The sequence below is a fragment of the Nomascus leucogenys genome, chromosome 22a (genome assembly GCF_006542625.1).
Source record: "Nomascus leucogenys isolate Asia chromosome 22a, Asia_NLE_v1, whole genome shotgun sequence".
Taxonomy (NCBI): Eukaryota; Metazoa; Chordata; class Mammalia; order Primates; family Hylobatidae; genus Nomascus; species Nomascus leucogenys.
The window spans coordinates 86429694-86450993 of NC_044402.1; the positions used below are offsets into that span (position 1 = coordinate 86429694).

At 36.4% G+C, this 21300-nt stretch overlaps 1 long non-coding RNA gene across 1 annotated transcript in view; it reads right to left on the reverse strand.

The window, feature by feature from the left end:
* Positions 1-21300, reverse strand: part of LOC105738387 — a 29213-nt gene that overhangs the window by 5651 nt on the left and 2262 nt on the right. Inside the window, exon 2 of the long non-coding RNA XR_004027965.1 lies at positions 3509-3564. This is a non-coding gene — a long non-coding RNA (uncharacterized LOC105738387). The remainder of the gene's footprint in view (positions 1-3508; positions 3565-21300) is intronic.

Here is a 21300-nt window from a genome sequence, read left to right on the forward strand (position 1 = left end):
TCTATAAATTACCTTGGGCAGTATGGCCATTTTCACGATATTGATTCTTCCAACCCATGAGCATGGAATGTTCTTCCATTTGTTTGTATCCTCTTTGATTTCATTGAGCAGTGGTTTGTAGTTCTCCTTGAAGAGGTCCTTCACATCCCTTGTAAGTTGGATTCCTAGGTATTTTATTCTCTTTGAAGCAATTGTGAATGGGAGTTCACTCATGATTTGGCTCTCTGTTTGTCTGTGATTGGTGTACAAGAATGCTTGTGATTTTTGTACATTGATTTTGTATCCTGAGACTTTGCTGAAGTTGCTAATCAGCTTAAGGAGATTTTGGGCTGAGACAGTGGGATTTTCTAGATATACAATCATGTCATCTGCAAACAGGGACAGTTTGACTTCCTCTTTTCCTAATTGAATACCCTTTATTTCCTTCTCCTGCCTGATTGCTCTGGCCAGAACTTCCAGCACTATGTTGAATAGGAGCGGTGAGAGAGGGCATCCCTGTCTTGTGCCAGTTTTCAGAGGGAATGCTTCCAGTTTTTGCCCATTCAGTATGATATTGGCTGTGGGTTTGTCGTATATAGCTCTTATTATTTTGAGATACGTCCCATCAATACCTAATTTATTGAGAGTTTTTATCATGAAGCATTGTTGAATTTTGTCAAAGGCCTTTTCTGCATCTATTGAGATAATCGTGTGGTTTTTGTCTTTGGTTCTGTTTATATATGCTGGATTACATTTATTGATTTGCATATGTTGAACCAGCCTTGCATCCCAGGGATGAAGCCCACTTGATCATGGTGGATAAGCTTTTTGATGTGCTGCTGGATTCGGTTTGCCAGTATTTTATTGAGGATTTTTGCATCAATGTTCATCAAGGATATTGGTCTAAAATTCTCTTTTTTGGTTGTGTCTCTGCCTGGCTTTGGTATCAGGACGATGCTGGCTTCATAAAATGTGTTAGGGAGGATTCCCTCTTTTTCTATCGATTGGAATAGTTTCAGAAGGAATGGTACCAGTTCCTCCTTGTACCTCTGGTAGAATTCAGCTGTGAATCCATCAGGTCCTGGACTATTTTTGGTTGGTAAGCTATTGATTATTGCCACAATTTCAGAACCTGTTATTGGTCTATTCAGAGATTCGACTTCTTCCTGATTTAGTCTTGGGAGGGTGTATTTGTCGAGGAATTTATCCATCTCTTCTAGATTTTCTAGTTTATTTGCATAGAGGTGTTTGTAGTATTCTCTGATGGTAGATTGTATTTCTGTGGGATCGGTGGTGATATCCCCTTTTTCATTTTTTATTGCATCTATTTGATTCTTCTCTCTTTTCTTCTTTATTAGTCTTGCTAGCGGTCTATCAATTTTGTTGATCTTCTCAAAAAACCAGCTCCTGGATTCATTAATTTTTTGAAGGGTTTTTCGTGTCTCTATTTCCTTCAGTTCTGCTCTGATTTTAGTTATTTCTAGCCTTCTGCTAGCTTTTGAATGTGTTTGCTCTTGCTTTTCAAGTTCTTTTGTGATGTTAGGGTGTCAATTTTGGATCTTTCCTGCTTTCTCTTGTGGGCATTTAGTGCTATAAATTTCCCTCTACACACTGCTTTGAATGTGTCCCAGAGATTCTGGTATGTTGTGTCTTTGTTGTCGTTGGTTTCAAAGAACATCTTTATTTCTGCCTTCATTTCATTATGTACCCAATAGTCGTTCAGGAGCAGGTTGTTCAGTTGCCAGGTAGTTGAGCGGTTTGACTTCAAACTATACTACCAGGCTACAGTAACCAAAACAGCATGGTACTGGTCCCACAACAGAGATATAGATCAATGGAACAGAACAGAGCCCTCAGAAATGATGCCGCATATCTACAACTATCTGATCTTTGACAAACCTGACAAAAACAAGAAATGGGGAAAGGATTCCCTATATAATAAATGGTGCTAGGAAAACTGGCTAGCCATATGTAGAAAGCTGAAATTGGATCCCTTCCTTACACTTTATACAAAAATTAATTCAAGATAGATTAAAGACTTAAATGTTAGACCTAAAACCATTAAAATCCTACAAGAAAACCTAGGCAATACCATTCAGGACATAGGCGTGGGCAAGGACTTCATGTCTAAAACACCAAAAGCAATGGGAACAAAAGCCAAAATTGACAAATGGGATCTAATTAAACTAAAGAGCTTCTGCACAGCAAAAGAAACTACCATCAGAGTGAACAGGCAACCACAAATGGGAGAAAATTTTTGCAACCTATCATCTGACAAAGGGCTAATATCCAGAATCTACAATGAACTCAAACAAATTTACAAGAAAAAAACAAACAACCCCATCAAAAAGTGGGCAAAGGACATGAACAGACACTTCTCAAAAGAAGACATGTATGCAGCCAAAAAACACATGAAGAAATGCTCATCATCACTGGCCATCAGAGAAATGCAAATCAAAACCACAGTGAGATACCATCTCACACCAGTTAGAATGGCCATCATTAAAAAAGCAGGAAACAACAGGTGCTGGAGAGGATGTGGAGAAATAGGAACACTTTTACACTGTTGGTGGGACTGTAAACTAGTTCAACCATTGTGGAAGTCAGTGTGGCGATTCCTCAGGGATCTAGAACTAGAAATACCATTTGGCCCAGCCATCCCATTACTGGGTATATACCCAAAGGACTATAAATCATGCTGCTATAAAGACACATGCACATGTATGTTTACTGCGGCACTATTCACAATAGCAAAGACTTGGAAACAACCCAAATGTCCAACAACGATAGACTGGATTAAGAAAATGTGGCACATATACACCATGGAATACTATGCAGCCATAAAAAATGATGAGTTCATGTCCTTTGTAGGGACATGGATGAAACTGGAAAACATCATTCTCAGTAAACTATCGCAAGGACAAAAAACCAAACACCGCATGTTCTCACTCATAGGTGGGAATTGAACAAAGAGAACTCATGGACACAGGAAGGGGAATATCACATTCCGGGGACTGTTGTGGGGTGGGGGAGGGGGGAGGAACAGCATTAGGAGATATACCTAATGCTAAATGACGAGTTAATGGGTGCAGGAAATCAACATGGCACATGGATACATATGTAACAAACCTGCACATTGTGCACATGTACCCTAAAACCTAAAGTATAATAAAAAAAAAAATTAGTACTACAATTGATTATATCAAAGATACACTACTGGCACTAATAGTGGTCTCATAAAACAGTCATATTTTACTTTGCACTTTTAAATTACACAATTTTCAAAGTATATACACACATATTTTTCAAAATCCCTATATACAAACCATTAAAGTTGTAAAAGAATTTTAAATTATTATATACAAACTTCACAAATATATCTGTATGCTTATAAATTTATCTTTAGAGCACCAGAATGCTTATTTTTTACAGGGTTTTAAATTCTATTTTAATTTCTTAAAGTCAGATGTTCTACAGTTTTTCTTTGAATGGCATATCCCTTAAGCATAATGAAGGATGATATGAGTACCTCTTAACTTCTTGCAGTGTCTTGTCCAAATTTCTTATAGAACACTTCTGTTTCTCCTATATAAAAACAGGTAAAATAATTACAAAATTATGCTGAGGATTGGTTTTAAGTTTTAAATAACTCAACTATATGTTTATTCTAAAAATGTATGTGCATGCTACAATGACAAATAAACTACTTAGTTATTTCTCTATAAAATTTTTCTTTGTAGTTTCTCTATCCAATTAAAAGTATTCTTTGAGATGCAAAGCATTTTTTAAAGCCACAGACTAGATATGTTTTTGCAAAACATATATCCGATAAGGGTTTGTAACCAATTTATAAAGAACATTTATAATTTAATAAGACAACCCAATAAAATGGTAAAAATTTTTGAACAAATATTTCACAAAATAAGATATATGAATAACCACTAAACACATGATAATATGTTCAACATCACCAGTCGTCAGAGAAAAGCAGACTAAAACCACAAGGAGATATTTTGAAGTATATTATTTGAAACATAAACATTTAGAACTGTTATAAAGATATATAATGGCATCATCTTTAAATTTGACTTGTTTCAAAAAATGTGAATATATTCTTAGAATAATATTTATTAGATTTTCTTGAATACCTTCTCTGTATATATAAATATATTTAGAATACATATGTGGTATGTGTCCTTTTTAAAAAGATTATACATATAATCTTTTATTCTTATAAAATCTAATGAAATATTCTATATGATCTTTTTAAAAATGCATATAATCTTATAAAACATTTAAAAATAGCTTTTTCTTTTTTAGTTGATATATAATCATTGTACATATGTGTGGGTAAATAGTGATGTTTCAATGCATGTAATATATAGTGGGCAAATCAGGGTAATCAGCATATTTATCGTCTCAAATATTTATTATTTCTTTATGTTGGAAACATTCAATATCTCCCTTGCAGCTATTTGAAAACATATATTATTGTTCACTATAGTCATCCCACTACTATAGAACACTAGAACTTATTACTCCTATCTATCCCTTATTTTGTATCTTTTAACAAATTTATTTTCGTTAGAGAAGACAGATGACACTGCAGTGATAATTTATCTGAAAGAGACACGTCCACTGGCACAGTTCAAAGTCCTGTGTCATTCCTCATCAGACACTTAATGTTGTTAAAATAATCAGTACTACTAATACAACATTTATGTGGAGGCTTTTCCTGGTATATCTCTACCGATAAATTATTTCAAGTTGTAGTTCACCCTTAGCATATTTTCCAGCATCTTCTTTAAGTAAAGCGAGCTTTAGTAAATAGCTCGCTATTTGCTAAAGAAATTTTATTAATCTTGATACTCTCTCAAATGCATAATTATCTTTTTATTAACTTTAATTTTTATATTAAAATAGAGTTCTTTTAAAACTTTAAAGTTTACTAAAAAATTGATATAATCAAAACAAGATTTTTAGCCAGGAGCATTTTAGACAAATTTGCCAACAGGCATTTTATTCTGCTATACTGTGTAGCAAGGTGACTAAGCAGGACAGCTGTGCAATCAGACTGTCTGTAAGTAAAGATGTGGAGCAATAGGAGCTTTAATTTATTGATAGTGGGAATGCGAAATCCTATAGCCACAAAGCTGAACATAAATTTACCATATAATCTGTTGCTTGTGCTCTTAGGTATTTACCCCAATGACATGAAAACTATGTCTGCCCAAAAACCTGCATATGCATCTTTATAGCAACTGTATTCATAATTACATTCATGTAGAGGCTTTCAATCTCTGGCTTTCTGACATTTTTTTAGCCATGAAATTCATTGCCAAGGTTCTGGCACCCTGAGTACTGGGGACAGCAGTGAATAAGAGAAGGCATGTTTTCATAAAGCTTACAAAAGATTGAAGAAAGTACAGTATGAAAAATATTGTAACAATGGAAACAAATAATATTAAAGGTATACATTCAGGGTGCATGGGGACATACAATGGGAGAGAACAGGAGGATGTATTATGCAGCATCTATCATGTACCAGCTTGCTGCTAAAGTACTGCCTCTGCCTCCATGGTTCAACACTGTCTTAGTGCCTTTTCTGTTGCTTATAGCAGAATATCTGAAACTGGTATTTTATGAAGAAAATGAATTCATTTCTTACAGTATAAAGGCTGAGAAGTCCAAGATCAAGAAGCTGCAACAGCTGAGGACCTTGCTAGTAGGAAGACTCTGCAGAGTCCTGGGATGGTGCAAGGCATCACATGGCAAGGGAGCTGAGTGTGCTAGCTCAGGTCTCTCTTCCTCTTCCTATAAAGCCGCCAGTCCCACTTCCATAACCCATGGATCCATTAACCCATTAATCCACCAATACATGAAACCACAAGTAGATTAATCCATTCATGAGAGCAGAGCCCTCATAACCAAGTCACCTGTGAAAGGCCTCACCTCTTAATACTGTCACATGGGTGATTAAATTTCAACATGACTTTGGAAGGGACAAATATTCAAGCTAGAGTATTTTACCCCTGGCCCCCCAAAACTCATGTCTTTCTCACATACAAATCATTAATTCCAACCCCATAAGCTTAAAGTCTTAACTTGTTCCAGAATGAATTCAAAAGTTCAAAATCCAGAGTCTCATCTGTGAGGCTGTGCAATCACAAAATATTACCTACTTTCAAGATAAAATGGTGGTACAGGCGTAAGACAGATATTCCCACTCCAAAAGAAAGGGGTAACAGGCCCCAAACAAATCTCAAAACCAGCAAGGCAGACATTAGTCATAAAGCTGAAGAATAATTATTTTGTACTCCATGTGCCACCTGTTAGACACACTGGAATAGGAGTTGGACCCAAGGCCTCAGATAGTCCCACCCTTACAGCTTCGGTGGGTACAGACCAGGTGGCTGCTCGTGCAGGTTGGAATCTAGTGCCTGAAGATTTCCCATGTAGGCACTGCATGCTACCAGGGACTATACAGTTCTGGGGTCCCCAGGGCAGTCTTGTTCCCACAACTCCACTAGGCATTTACCTGGTGGGGACTCACTGTTATGGCCTTGCATCTATAAATCTACTAAGCAAAGCCCTGCTGGGAACTATCTGCAGCAGCTGCAACCCCACATTTCCACTTCTCCTGCTCTAATAGGGGCTCTCCGTTGGCTCCCTCCCTGTGACAAGTCTTTATTTGGGCCCCCAGGCTTTTGACTACATCCTTTGAAATCTGGGTGGATGCTGCCAAGCCTCCACAGCTACTATTTTCTCCAAGACTGTGGAATTAGCACCACGTGGATGCTGCTAAGATTTATGATCTGCACCTTCTCAAGCTGCAACATGAGCCACACCTGGGGCTGCTTGTGCCATTGCTGGGGCAGCTGAAAAGCGCTGTGCTGGGGGTGCAAGGACCAGAGTCCCGAGGCAGCCCTGGAGAGTGAGCCTATAGAGAGTGCCCTAGGCCTGTCTCCTAAAATCATCTTCCTTCCTAGCCCTCTGGGCCAGTATGGGAGGAGCAGCTTCGAAGATCTCCAAGATTCGTTTGATGTCTTACTTTCATTGTCGTGAGGAACAGCACCCAGCTCCCTTCTATCCATGTTAGTCCCTTTAGCAAAGAGTTCCTGGGCTACACCTTCGGTTTTTCCTCTCTTAATCATGTTTTCTTTTCACTCTTTAAGTTGCCAGGTGGAAATTTTTCTAAATCTTTCTACACTGCTCCACTTTTAATTATAAGCTCGGTCTTTAAATTTTTACTTTACTCCCAAATCTCAGTGAAAGTAACCAAAAGTAACTATGCAGCTCCTTTTTGTTTAGACATTTCTTCTGCCGGATACTCTAGTTCTTCACTATCAAGTTCCACAAAGCCCTCAGGCATGGACACAGTTCAGACAAGTTATTTGCAAATTTATAACAAGGATGGGCTTTACTCCAGTTTTCAAGAACTTGTTCCTCAATTCCGTCTGAAGCCTCATCAGAATGGCCTTTACTGTCTATATTTCTGCCAGCATTCGAGTCAAAACCACTTGAGCAATCTCGAAGGAGTTTCAAACCTTCCCTAGTCCTCTTGTCTTCTAAGCCCTCACCAGAATCTAGGGTTCTTTTAGTGGCTCCTCCAAATTCTTCCACCTTCTGCCCATTCTCAATGCTGCATCCACATTTTCAGGTATCACCTGAAACAACTTCATCAGCAATCCCCAACTTCTTGGTACCAATTTACTATATTAGTCTGTTTTATGTTGCTTATAACAGAATACCCCAAATTGGGTATTTTATTTTTTAAAGGAACTTATTTCTTATAGTTATGGAGGCTGAGACACCTAAGGTTGAGGGGCTGCATCTATTGAGGGCTTTGTTGCTGATGAGAACTCTCTGCAGAGTTCGAAGGTAGTACACAGCATCACATGGAGAGAGGGCTGAGTGTGCTAGCTTAAGTCTCTCTTGCAGTTCTTATAGCCACCAGTCCTACTCTCATGATAACCCATTAATCCATTAACCCATCAATTTATGAATGGATTAATTCACTCATGAGGGTAGAACCTTCATGACCCAATTGTATCTTAAAGACCCCAGCTCTCAACACTGCCATATTAAGGATTAAATTTCAAATGAATTTTGGAAGGGAGAAATTTTCAAACCATTGCAAATAGCGTTGCCATTACTGGTGTTTTTAAAAATGCAGGATCTCAGGCCCTGCCTCAGACCTGTGATCGAAAATCTGTACTTTTGCAAGAAAGTTTATATGCTCACTGAAATTTGAGAACTGCCTTAGAAGCAACTGAAAACCACAAGACAAGAAATAGCTAAAAGGAATCAAGTTTATTAACTTCAAAATAGCGTATGGCAATTCCTGGTTTATCATTTCCAAACAAAGAAACTTCAATTATTTTGTTGGTGTATCAGATTATTTTTATCTGTCAGTTTATTAGAGAATATCAATACAAGTTGAGATGTTTAGACACTTACTAATGTAAAACAATCTCACAAAACTATTGATAGCTTTTTTCCCTTTTTATGTATTATGTACCAAGAAAGTTTTATTATATACAGTCATAGTCTCATTTAATCTTCAATACAGATGATGAAAGTAAAGTTCTTCAATAGGTAGGAAATTCATTTAAAACTCAGTTTTGCCTAAATTGAGAGTTTAGACTGCCAAAATACTTTTAACATTCCTGATTTTGATACAGCGTAAGTATCAGAATATTTCAAGAAACAAAACTGCTCTTAAAACTGAAGCTAAAAGGCCTTTAACAGAAAAATTGGGGTCAGGCCCTTTAGTATGTACCAGATAAATCCAGAATTAGTTTAATATGTTCTCTGGTCTGAAAGCAAAAAATAATTGATATCTGATCAATGACAGTGTTGAGAGCACAAAGGTTTTCAGGCATTCCAGCAGGAAATCGATATATAATAAAGTTTTTAACTTATCAGGCATAACAAATGGCAACAAACATAATGAAAACCATATGGTAGTGGTTAAAGAGCTTGAGCAGAACATAAAATTTATAATAAAGGAATCATATGGTACATTTAATGTCAGTGCTAACTCTATTTCTCCACAAATAATGGCTATAAATTAGTGCAGCATGGTTGAATGACTCATTTAATTCTATCAAGTGATTTCTACGTAATAATGGCATTTTTCTTTACAGCTTAATTTTTGGAATTGGCATAGCTGCTGCACAGAACTCAAGTCAGTACCTACAAGATGAAAAACTATGTTTAACAATTGTACTGCAGCTATATTATAAGTATTCATAACATACACCAGCAACTGGGCCTTGTAAAGAGTATATCTGAGTTTTTTTCAGTAACTTGCAAGTCTATTTGAAATCCATTGTTACATTGTTATACCAGATGTTACCACTATTTTAAACACAAAATTTATTTCATAAATTTTTAGACTGTAAAAGTATAAAAAATGTACTTTTACATTGTAAAAAATACATTTATATTGTAAAAATATAGAGAGAAAATGTGGGGGGAAATAATCTCTAAAGGGAAAAATAGAGTCATTCCTAAAATACTCAATGAGACATGGACACTGCTAGTATTTTGGTATTTCCCACTTTTTCTATACATTAAGTATCCTTGTTTTTAAAAGTTATGCCTTCACTTAGAAAAAAGGCAAAACCATACAGAAAAGTTTAGTGTAAATGAATATAATCATATTTCAGTTTCTATTTTCCACTTCCTCTCGGGCACTTCTATAAAAAGAATAGCTTATAAGTTTCCTGATAAACCTTCTTTTTCCTAACCTTGCTGAAGATGTATTAGTTATAATTTATACTTCTCCTCATGGCTGTATTTATAATATTAAATAATCTACTTAAACCTCTGTCTCTTACTCCGTCACCATGAAGCTCAACTACTGGTTCTCTGTAGGTCAAATGAGAAAATGAGAGTACCTATGCTTTCCTACTCTTTCATCTTTCAGATCTCTGTCGGTTATACTATTAATTGCAATTTAGTAATTATATGTTTTCTGTGTATCGTCAATAGAAAAACTTCATCATTTTGAAGCTGACAAAATATTTATTACAATATTGCAATTATCATGCACTACAGAAGCAAATAGTGCTATCAGACCCATAGGAAGGGAAACCTAGTTATGGTTAAATTAACCCTAAAGTGTTTCTGCTTAAAGAAAAGTGCCTCAGGCGTCAAGGTTCAGTGGATTTCCTGAACTGTTTTTTGATTCTATTTATTTATTTCAGATTATACTTAGCTGCTTTTCATTGTTATATCTGATGTTCAGCTACTTTTGGCTATAAACAGAATTACAGAAAAAATTCAATTTCCTTAGCACTGAATTTTCAATCTGGCATTATTGGTAAGTAATCTGAAGTCATTCTTAGTTTCATTCATTTGGTTGTATTTTTTATTATTATTATTATACTTTAAGTTTTAGGGTACATGTGCACAATGTAAAGGTTTGTTACATAGGTATACAGGTGCCATGTTGGTGTGCTGCACTCATTAACTCGTCATTTAGCATTAGGTATATCTCCTAATGCTATCCCACCCCCCTCCCCCAACCCCCCCACCACAACAGTCCCCAGTGTGTGATGTTCCCCTTCCTGTGTCCATGAGTTCTCATTGTTCAATTCCCACCTATGAGTGAGAACATGCGGTGTTTGGTTTTTTATCCTTCTGATAGTTTGCTGAGAATGATGGTTTCCAGTTTCATCCATGTCCCCACAAAGGACATGAACTCATCATTTGTTATGGCTGCGTAGTATTCCATGGTGTATATGTGCCACATTTTCTTAATCCAGTCTATCGTTGTTGGACATTTGGGTTGTTTCCAAGTCTTTGCTATTGTGAATAGTGTCACAATAAACATATGTGTGCATGTGTCTTTATAGCAGCATGATTTATAATCCTTTGGTTATATACCCAGTAATGGGATGGCTGGGTCAAATGGTATTTCTAGTTCTAGATCCCTGAAGAATCGCCACACTGACTTCTACAATGGTTGAACTATTTTACAGTCCCACCAACAGTGTAAAAGTGTTCCTATTTCTCCACATCCTCTCCAGCACCTGTTGTTTCCTGACTTTTTAATGATTGCCATTCTAACTGGTGTGAGATGGTATCTCATTGTGGTTTTGATTTGCATTTCTCTGATGGCCAGTGATGATGAGCTTTTTTTCATGTGTTTTTTGGCTGCATACATGTCTTCTTTTGAGAAGTGTCTGTTCATGTCCTTTGCCCACTTTTTGATGGGTTTGTTTGTTCTTTTCTTGTAAATTTGTTTGAGTTCATTGTAGATTCTGGATATTAGCCCTTTGTCACATGAGTAGGTTGCGAAAATCTTCTCCCATTTTGTAGGTTGCCTGTTCACTCTGATGGTAGTTTCTTTTGCTGTGCAGAAGCTCTTTAGTTTAATTAGATCCCATCTGTCAATTTTGGCTTTTGTTGCCATTGCTTTTGGTGTTTTAGACATGAAGTCCTTGCCCATGCCTATGTCCTGAATAGTATTGCCTAGGTTTTCTTCTAGGGTTTTTATGGTTTTAGGTCTAACATGTAAGTCTTTAATCCATCTTGAATTAATTTTTGTATAAGGTGTAAGGAAGGGATCCAGTTTCAGCTTTCTACATATGGCTAGCCAGTTTTCCTAGCACCATTTATTAAATAGGGAATCCTTTCCCCATTGCTGTTTTTGTCAGGTTTGTCAAAGATCAGATGGTTGTAGATATGCGGCATTATTTCTGAGGGCTCTGTTCTGTTCCATTGATCTATATCTCTGTTTTGGTACCAGTACCATGCTGTTTTGGTTACTGTAGCCTTGTAGTATAGTTTGAAGTCAGGTAGCGTGATGCCTCCGGCTTTGTTCTTTTGGCTTAGGATTGACTTGGTGATGCGGGCTCTTCTTTGGTTCCATATAAACTTTAAAGTAGTTTTTTCCAATTCTGTGAAGAAAGTCATTGGTAGCTTGATGGGGATGGCATTGAATCTATAAATTACCTTGGGCAGTATGGCCATTTTCACGATATTGATTCTTCCTACCCATGAGCATGGAATGTTCTTCCATTTGTTTGTATCCTCTTTTATTTCATTGAGCAGTGGTTTGCAGTTCTCCTTGAAGAGGTCCTTCACATCCCTTGTAAGTTGGATTCCTAGGTATTTTATTCTCTTTGAAGCAATTGTGAATGGAGTTCATTCATGATTTGGCTCTGTGTTTGTCTGTTGTTGGTGTATAAGAATGCTTGTGATTTTTGTACATTGATTTTGTATCCTGAGACTTTGCTGAAGTTGCTAATCAGCTTAAGGAGACTTTGGGCTGAGATGATGGGGTTTTCTAGATATACAATCATGTCATCTGCAAACAGGGACAATTTGACTTCCTCTTTTCCTAATTGAATACCCTTTATTTCCTTCTCCTGCCTGATTGCCCTGGCCAGAACTTCCAACACTATGTTGAATAGGAGTGGTGAGTGAGGGCATCCCTGTCTTGTGTCAGTTTTCAAAGGGGATGCTTCCAGTTATTGCCCATTCAGTATGATATTGGCTGTGGGTTTGTCATAGATAGCTCTTATTATTTTGAGATACGTCCCATCAATACCTGATTTATTAAGAGTTTTTAGCATGAGGAGTTGTTGAATTTTGTCAAAGGCCTTTTCTGCATCTATTGAGATAATCATGTGGTTTTTGTCTTTGGTTCAGTTTATATGCTGGATTACCTTTATTGATTTGCGTATGTTGAACCAGCCTTGCATGCCAGGCATGAAGCCCACGTGATCATGGTGGATAAGCTCTTTGATGTGCTGCTGGATTCGGTTTGCCAGTATTTTATCGAGGATTTTTGCATCAATGTTCATCAAGGATATTGGTCTAAAATTCTTTTTTGGTTGTGTCTCTGCCAGGCTTTGGTATCAGCATGATGCTGGCCTCATAAAATGAGTTAGGGAGGATTCCCTCTTTTTCTATTGATTGGAATAGTTTCAGAAGGAATGGTACCAGCTCCTCTTTGTACCTCTGGTAGAATTCGGCTGTGAATCCATCTGGTCCTGGACTCCTTTTGGTTGGTAAGCTATTGATTATTGCCACAATTTCAGAGCCTGTTATTGGTCTATTCAGAGATTCAATTTCTTCCTGGTTTAGTCTTGGGAGGGTGTATGTGTTGAGGAATTTATCCATTTCTTCTAGATTTTCTAGTTTATTTGCATAGAGGTGTTTGTAGTATTCTCTGATGGTAGATTGTATTTCTGTGGGATCGGTGGTGATATCCCCTTTATCATTTTTTATTGTGTCTATTTGATCCTTCTCTCTTTTCATCTTTATTAGTCTTGCTAGCTGTCTATCAATTTTGTTGATCATTTTTAAAAACCAGCTCTTTTATGGATAACCTTATATCATTTACTTTTAAATCCAGAATTCTGAAATCTTACCCAATGTGTCCAGATATGAGGTCTTTTTATAATCACCTTTTCGCTGTTATTAGGTTCTTTCAACATAAAGAATTTGAGTAATTTTTAATTTCACTTTCTAAAGTATTATCTTTTTTTTTTTTTGAGATGGAGTCTGGCTCTGTCACCCAGGCTGGAGTGCAGTGGCGTGATCTCGGCTCACTGCAAGCTCTGCCTCCTGGGTTTATGCCATTCTCCTGCCTCAGCCTCCCGAGTAGCTGGGACTACAGGCGCCCACCACCATGCCTGGCTAATTTTTTGTATAGACAGGGTTTCACCATGTTAGCCAGGATGGTCTCGATCTCCTGACCTCGTGATCCACCTGCCTTGGCCTCCCAAAGTGCTGGGATTACAAGTGTGAGCCACTGCGCCTGGCCAACTATTATCATTTTGAAATGCCAAGGGCTTTAGAGAGTAAGTCTTCATTGTTTACATGTCTTCCTAGCAATATGACCATAGCACCCTACATATACTTCTATTATTGTATTTATCACATCATATCAAAATTATACTTTAGGTCTCTCCAACTTTACTACAAACTCTGCTCAAACAGGAATGGATGGTTGCCTCACTCATTTCTGAATTCTAAAATGGGCTGAAATATAACAACTAATCAATAATCATTTGTTCAACTGAAGTGAATTTAATATATGGCATGATGGCTTATGTTTGAAAAGGAAGAAATTCAACCATCACCTTAAGGTGATGCCTAAAATTTATGTTAACAGGTATATTTCTTCTTAAGTAATACAAGATATATTCTTCTAACAGACTTCTACTAACTTTCCAAATGATAACTGATAACCATGGCAACCTGAACACTCCTGGTTGATAGGCCAATTCTCTAGGGCTTCAAGTCATGTTGGTTGCCTTCAAATGGAAATGCCTTCTCAAAATTGCAATGTAGGTATGAGATACTCCCTTAACAAGATTACTGTCTTATCTGTTCATTATTTACTTTGATTAAGGCCACTAATTGAGTTTTTTTGATCAACTCAGGCTTTATTGAAGAAGTGATGATGGAATGTCAAAGCTCTCTGTATTCTACTCCCTGACTTTGCCTGAAAATGAGTTTGGAAAGGCAGACAGTAATTTTTGCATCCCATGCATCCATATTGTAAACAGAATCTATTGGAGGATTTTTAATTAAAGAGTGAAATGATCATATATATGTTTTGTAACCAACTTTCAAGATGCTAATGGGATGATGATTGTTAAAGAATGAAGTTACAGTCTAGGAAACATAAGGCTATTTTTAAAAGCCCATCAAAAAAATGATGACGTGGTGAAGGTGGAAATGACATGTCAGAGATTAAGGAAAGTGAAGAATCTGTGATTGTATTATTCTGTTCTTGCCTTGCTATAAAGAAATACCTGAGGCTGAGTCATTCATAAAGAAAAGAGGTTTTATTGGCTCTCGATTCTGAGGACTGTACAAGAAGCATAGTGGCTTCTGCTTTTGGGGAGGCCTCAGGAAGCTTCCAACCATGACAGAGAGCAAAGGCGAAGCAGGGATCTTACATGGAAGGAGCAAGAAAGCAAGATGGGAAGCTGCTACACACTTGCAAAAAATCAGATCTTCACAAGAACTTACTCAGTAACCCAAGAACAGCACCAAGGGAATGGTGTTAAACCATTCTTGAGAAATCCATCCCCATGATCCAATCACCTCTCACCATGCCTCACTTCCAACATCGAGGATTACAATTCGACATGAGATTTAGGCAGGGACACATATCCAAACTATATCAGTGATTTCTCTCAGATTTCTACCAATATATTTTCCAGCAGTTTACTTTCAGTGAAAGTATCTAGTAGTAGTGCTATTCACAGAGAAAGAAAGGCAGTTTCTAAAGAAGTACAAGTTTTTATACCTGTATTATGTGATCTCTTACAACAAGAATGAAAAGAGATCAGAAGTACAGTAGTCCTTCTCATCTGAGGGACACATATTCCAAAACCCTCTTGGGTGCCTGAAACCAGAGATAGTACTAAACCCATAATATTGTTTTTCCCTAAACATACATTCCTATGATAAAGTTTCATTTATAAATTAAATGTGATTAAAAATAATAATAAAATAGAACAATTATAACAACATGCCAGCTTCACTACTCTTGTGCTTTGGGGCTATTACTAAGTCAAATAAGGGTCACTTGAACATGAGCACTGAAATACATCAACAGTCAATCTGATAATCAGATGGTTGCTAAGTGACTAATGGGGGATATCACATACAATGTGAATATGCTAGATAAAGGGATGATATACACTATTCAGAATAGTGTGCAATTTAAAATGTATGAATTATTTCTAGAATTTTCTATTTAATATTTTTGGACCACAGATGACCACAGATAAATTAAACCACAAAAAGTAAAACCATAGACAAGGGAGGACTACTGTATTTTAAAAATCCTGTCCTGGGGAAATGTGTGACGTATGCATTATATTCTTAAGTCTTTTAGGAAAAAAGATGTATCGCTTTTGAGAGGTCACAAGGGATCAACTCCAAAGGGAACTAATTCTCCCCATTTAATTTTTACCAAAAAGGAAGAAATGGTGGAAGAAGAAATGATGAGAAGCTGCACTCAGAAAATGTGATCAAATGATCTAAAAGCATTCATAATAATCAAGGCAGAGAAGGCTGATAAGAGCAAGACATCAAAAACAAGCAACTAAAAACAAAGCAAGGACTTTTTTTTTTAAATCTAGAGCTTCTTTCACTATCTCCCCCAAGCTAATTCCTATTTATGATTTAGATTCCTAAACTCCTAAAATTGCTTTTGTCTACTGCCAAGTGCTCTCACAGTATCTTGCACCTGCAGTTATTGTTCTGCGTATCAACTCCATTTATCCTATGTATAGCCTTCGTCCATTCAGGCTGCTGTAGCACAATGTCATAGACTGGGCGACTTAGGAATGACAGGAATTTATTTCTTACAGTTCTGGGGCAGGGAAGATCTAAGTGTCGGCAGATTTGGTGTCTGGGGAGGACCCACTTTCTGGTTCATAGATGGCTATCTTCTCAATGTGTCCTCACATGGTGGAAGTGGTAAGGGAGCTCTCCACCGTCTCTTTGATTAGGGCACTAGCCCAATAATGAGAGCTCTGCCCTCATGACCTAATTGCTTCCCAAAGGGGCCTGCCTCCAAATGCCATCACATGGAGAGTTAGGATTTCAACATTTCAGTTTGGGGGGACACAAACATTCAGTCTGTGGCATCAACATCCTCCACAGATACTGTGAGTATCTGCTTATTCATAGCTGTGCCATCAGTATATATGCAAGACACCTGAAAGGCATTTAATAAATAAATATTATTTAATTAATAAAGAATGATTCCATGACTTATGACTCTGAAAAATAACTAATATTAAATACTAAAAAAAATTATACTACTAAAGGGCCAAGCGATTCTGATAAGATAGTTATCTGATTAGCAGGTTAATAATTCATAAAGAAAAAGGAAAAAATATACAAAACCAACCTTTATTAGTATAAACAAATCTAATATTTATTACATATTTAGTTTGCTAAAATTGATGAGCATAATAAAAAATACTCTGTTATGTACAGCACGATAAAAATATTTCAAGAAATAATCACAAAGGGCCACTATGCACAAGGCATTGTGTTAGGTTCTGTACAGACATCAATATAAGTGCAGTGTGTTCTCTAATTGTCAGATTATAATCAAATTGAAAGGAGTGTTACTTTTAGGGAAGAAATACACAGTGTAAAAATATATTTGTGAAATCGCTCTATAGATAATATATACCATAGAAATACAAAGGAGAAATGTTACTAACAGCTGAAGAACTGAGAAGACGTCTGAGAGGTGAACTAAATTATGGATGTATTAGCCCATTCTCATGCTGCTAATGAAGACATATCTGAGACTGGGTAATTTATAAAGGAAAGACGTTTAGTTGACTCATAGCTCAGCATGGCTGGAGAGACCTCATAATCATGGCAGAATATGAAGGAGAAACAAAGGCATGTCTTACATGTAGCAAGCAGGAGAGTGTGCGCGGGGAAGCTGCCCTTTATAAAACCATCAGATCTCATGAGACTTATTCACTATCATAAGAGCAGCATGGGGAAATCTGCCCCCATGATTCAATTACCTCCCACCTTTTCCCTCCCACGGACATGTGGGGATTATGGGAGCTACAATTCAAGATGAGATTTGGGTGGGGACACAGCCAAACTATATCAATGGGAGAATGAGGGGTTCTAATAAATATTTTTGTCAAATCAAAAGAAGACAATTCTGCCTGCCATCAAAGCATAGAATTAGAAGGACAAAATATTTTAATGTATTATTCTCACTTATATGTGTTTTTTTTAACTTGGGCAAGGAGAAGAAACAAAGAGATTGAACATAAATAAACTAAGGATACAACTGCTTTTCCTATCAAGCTTTAGTGTTCAAACACAGCTCAATACAATTCTTCCCTGCAGGAAACACTTTCATTTAGGGCCAATTGAGAGGTGACAAATTCAACTGCTTAAAATTAAGAGCATCTACAGCCCTAAAGTACTAAGTGAAAGAGATAGACTGAGAGCACATGATGAAGTAAATGAAGTGACCTCGGTGGGTCTAGTGAGGCTCTCTACAGGAAGTCTTCTGCTCCTGACATTTCTGGCATTTTTTGCCCTTGGATGTGTGGATCATTTTCACTCCAAAGATGAGAACTTTGACTGCCTGTCAGGCTTGTCGGGTCTTTTATTTTTCCTCAACTTCAAGCAAGAAGTTTATTCTTATTTGTGAGTGCCTCTATTTTTATTCCCTTTCAAAGGCCAATGCAAGGCCAAAATGCAAGAAGTCTATAGTTTAATATAATATCATCTTGTTTTGTCTAAAAGGCATAAAATATTTTTAAAATAGCATTCACGTTTTAGGATATATGATGATATTTATACATAAACCTCAGGGGGGAAGTACACAACTGTGTGGCTCCTATATTATTAGATACTTTCATGTCAAAAGTAATGATAAAATTTTAGCTAAACTTTTTTTGCATAAGCTGAAAAATATGCCAATTTAATGTTTGTTTGTTTTATTTTTACCTTTTGGTAAAATCAGTAAGCTTGAAACAGAGAAATGGAACTGAAGATTTCAATTCTCAGGTGCAAATTATATTAAGAAAAATACTCAGCGTGCTTTTAAATGGTTTAAAAAATAATCATTATCATAAATACGTATCAATTATGGAATATTAATGAGGCCATGTGGTCCTTCCCTTAATTTTATTGTAGTTTAATCACAATAAGCTCATGACACCATGAATAAATTATAAAACACATTCTAATAACAAAAACTGAAGGAAATATTCCTTTGCTCACCCAGGGCCTCTTGCACCTGCAATTTTCTGTCCCTGGAATTCTTTTCTCTTTTCCTTATTTCTCCTGAACTGTGCAGAGCAGCCTTCTTCTCATCCTTCATCTTTAATATTATATTCTCAGAAAAACTTTCCAGATTATCCTATCCTCTACCCTCTAGTATTCCCTACCCAGAGCATTTCTAGAAAATACCATAGTTTAAAGTTACGTTACATCTTTTATCTCTTTTTTCCATTAGATCAAGCACCCTATCTTTCTTGTTTGCAATTGTAATCCCAGTACTTAGTAGAATGTTGAGAACATTTTTAAAATAGTCGTTGAATGACTGGAAAAATAAACTTAAATATTACTTAATATTACTTAAATAATATTAACAATATCAAAAAAACAAGAAAACTGCAATATAAAAATTAAGTTGAAAAATCTAAAGTCAGACTAAGTCTGAAATTTCATATGTAAATGTTATATTAATTTTTTAAAAATTCCATTTACTTGGCTGAGCGAGTGGATCACCTGAGGTCAGGAGTTCAAGACCAGCCTGGCCAACATGATGAAACCCTGTCTCCACTAAAAAATACAAAAAAATAAGCTGGGCATGGGGATTCCTGTAATCTGAGTTACTTGGGAGGCTGAGGGAGGAGAATCACTCGAACCCAGGAGGCAGATGTTGCAGTGAGCCGAGATCGTACCATTGCACTCCAGCCTGGGCAACAAGAGCAAAAATCCATCTCAAAAAAAAAAAAAATTGATTTACTCTGTATTGAGTTGAAATACATTGTGTTTAGTTTTAAATATGAGACTTATATTTAACTGATAGCACCTCAAGACTTTTTTTATAGAGGAATCATTTTTATAGTGCCTTTAAGAGTTATATGTGAGTGTATTTAAAAAATCATGCTTTTATTTCAAGAAAAACACATGTAAGAATGTCAAGGTTATTAATAGTTTTATATAAATGTTAACTTTAAAACTTAATGAAATATTTTTTGAAAGTTACTATGCCTAATGCACCATATTAGATGCTATTAAAACCAGAAAATACATACACATGATGGTTAATTTGTTCCAAATTTGGAGGTTTTAGAGAAGTTACAATTTTAAAATCTTTTTCAGTGTTTTCAGGCAGTTGACAAGAATGACAACTTGCAAATACCATCTCCAAAATTTACTCTAGTGATATCCTATAGTCTTAACGCTACTATATGTTTATGCTAACCAAAAAAAAAATTGAAAAACATACTAAAGGTACATCATACAAAACAATTATCTTTAATATTTCAAAAAGTATTGTAATTCTACAAATTAAGCTGAGTCATGATGTAGAAGGCGGAAGCCATGAAAATAAATCTACAGGGAACTAAGCAGTACAACAGCAATAATAGTTTTGTTTTGTTTTATTCTAAAACATTGTTTTTTTTTAAGTGTGTTTTTTGTCAAGTGTTGTTGCCCTACCAGCAATACTCCCAAAGCAGCAGCTCAGCACCTCAACATTACCCCAATACAGAGGAGTGTTTCAATGCAAGGGCTCTGTGCTCTGGAGTCAAAAATTACCTGGGCATGAAAACTGGCTCCTCCACCAATTTCATGATCCTGGATCAATACCTAAATTCCCTGCACCCCAATATTTTCATCTGTAAAATAACAATTATCATAATAATAACTCCTTCATTTTCTTATGAAAATTAAATGAATTCATTTGTATAAAGTACTAAAGAACAATGCTCAGCATGTAGTAAACCCTCCAAACAATGGCCATTATTTTTTATCAGAAAAGACTATAAACATAGACAGGTGTGAGGTACATGGAAGGGGAAATAATAACCACCTTACCATGGAAACAGAAAACAGTTCAAACACAAAGACTCACATTTATTCTTTATTGAACTGCTGCATGTACAGAAAATTGTGGAAGAGAAAATGTATAAAATATGGCATCCCTCAAGGAATACAGGAGATAAAGCATTTATATAGATATCAAGCCCATATAGAATACTTGTCAGAGGATGTATATCAATAAGAGTTGGTGAAGTAACTTGGTTATTTTCATCAGTCAACTTTTATTTTATTTTTATTTTTGAGACAGGCTCTCACTCTGTCACCCAGGCTGAAGTTCAGTGGTGTGATCATACCTGACTGAAACCTCAAACTTCTGGGATCAAGAGATCCTCCTGCCTCAGCCTCCTGAGTAGCTGGAAATACAGATGTATACCACCATGCCCAGCTAATTTTTTTTTTTTTTTTTGTAGAGACAAATTCTCAGTATATTGCCCAGGCTAGTATCAAACTCCTGGGCTGAAGTGATCCTCCCGCCTAGGCCACCCAAAGTGTTGAAATTACAGTCATAAGCCACCATGTCTGACCAGTAAATTTTTATAAGGAAGGATTTGAGGTAGAACCTGAAATATTAATAGAATGTCCATAAGTAGACAAGAGGAAGAAACCTCTAAGAAATGTAATGAAACAAACATCGAGGTGTAGGAAAGGAGAGCATATTGTGTAATCAGTACAAATAGTCCAGGTTACTGGTGATGTATGAAATAAAGCAGTAATGGCAATGGCAAA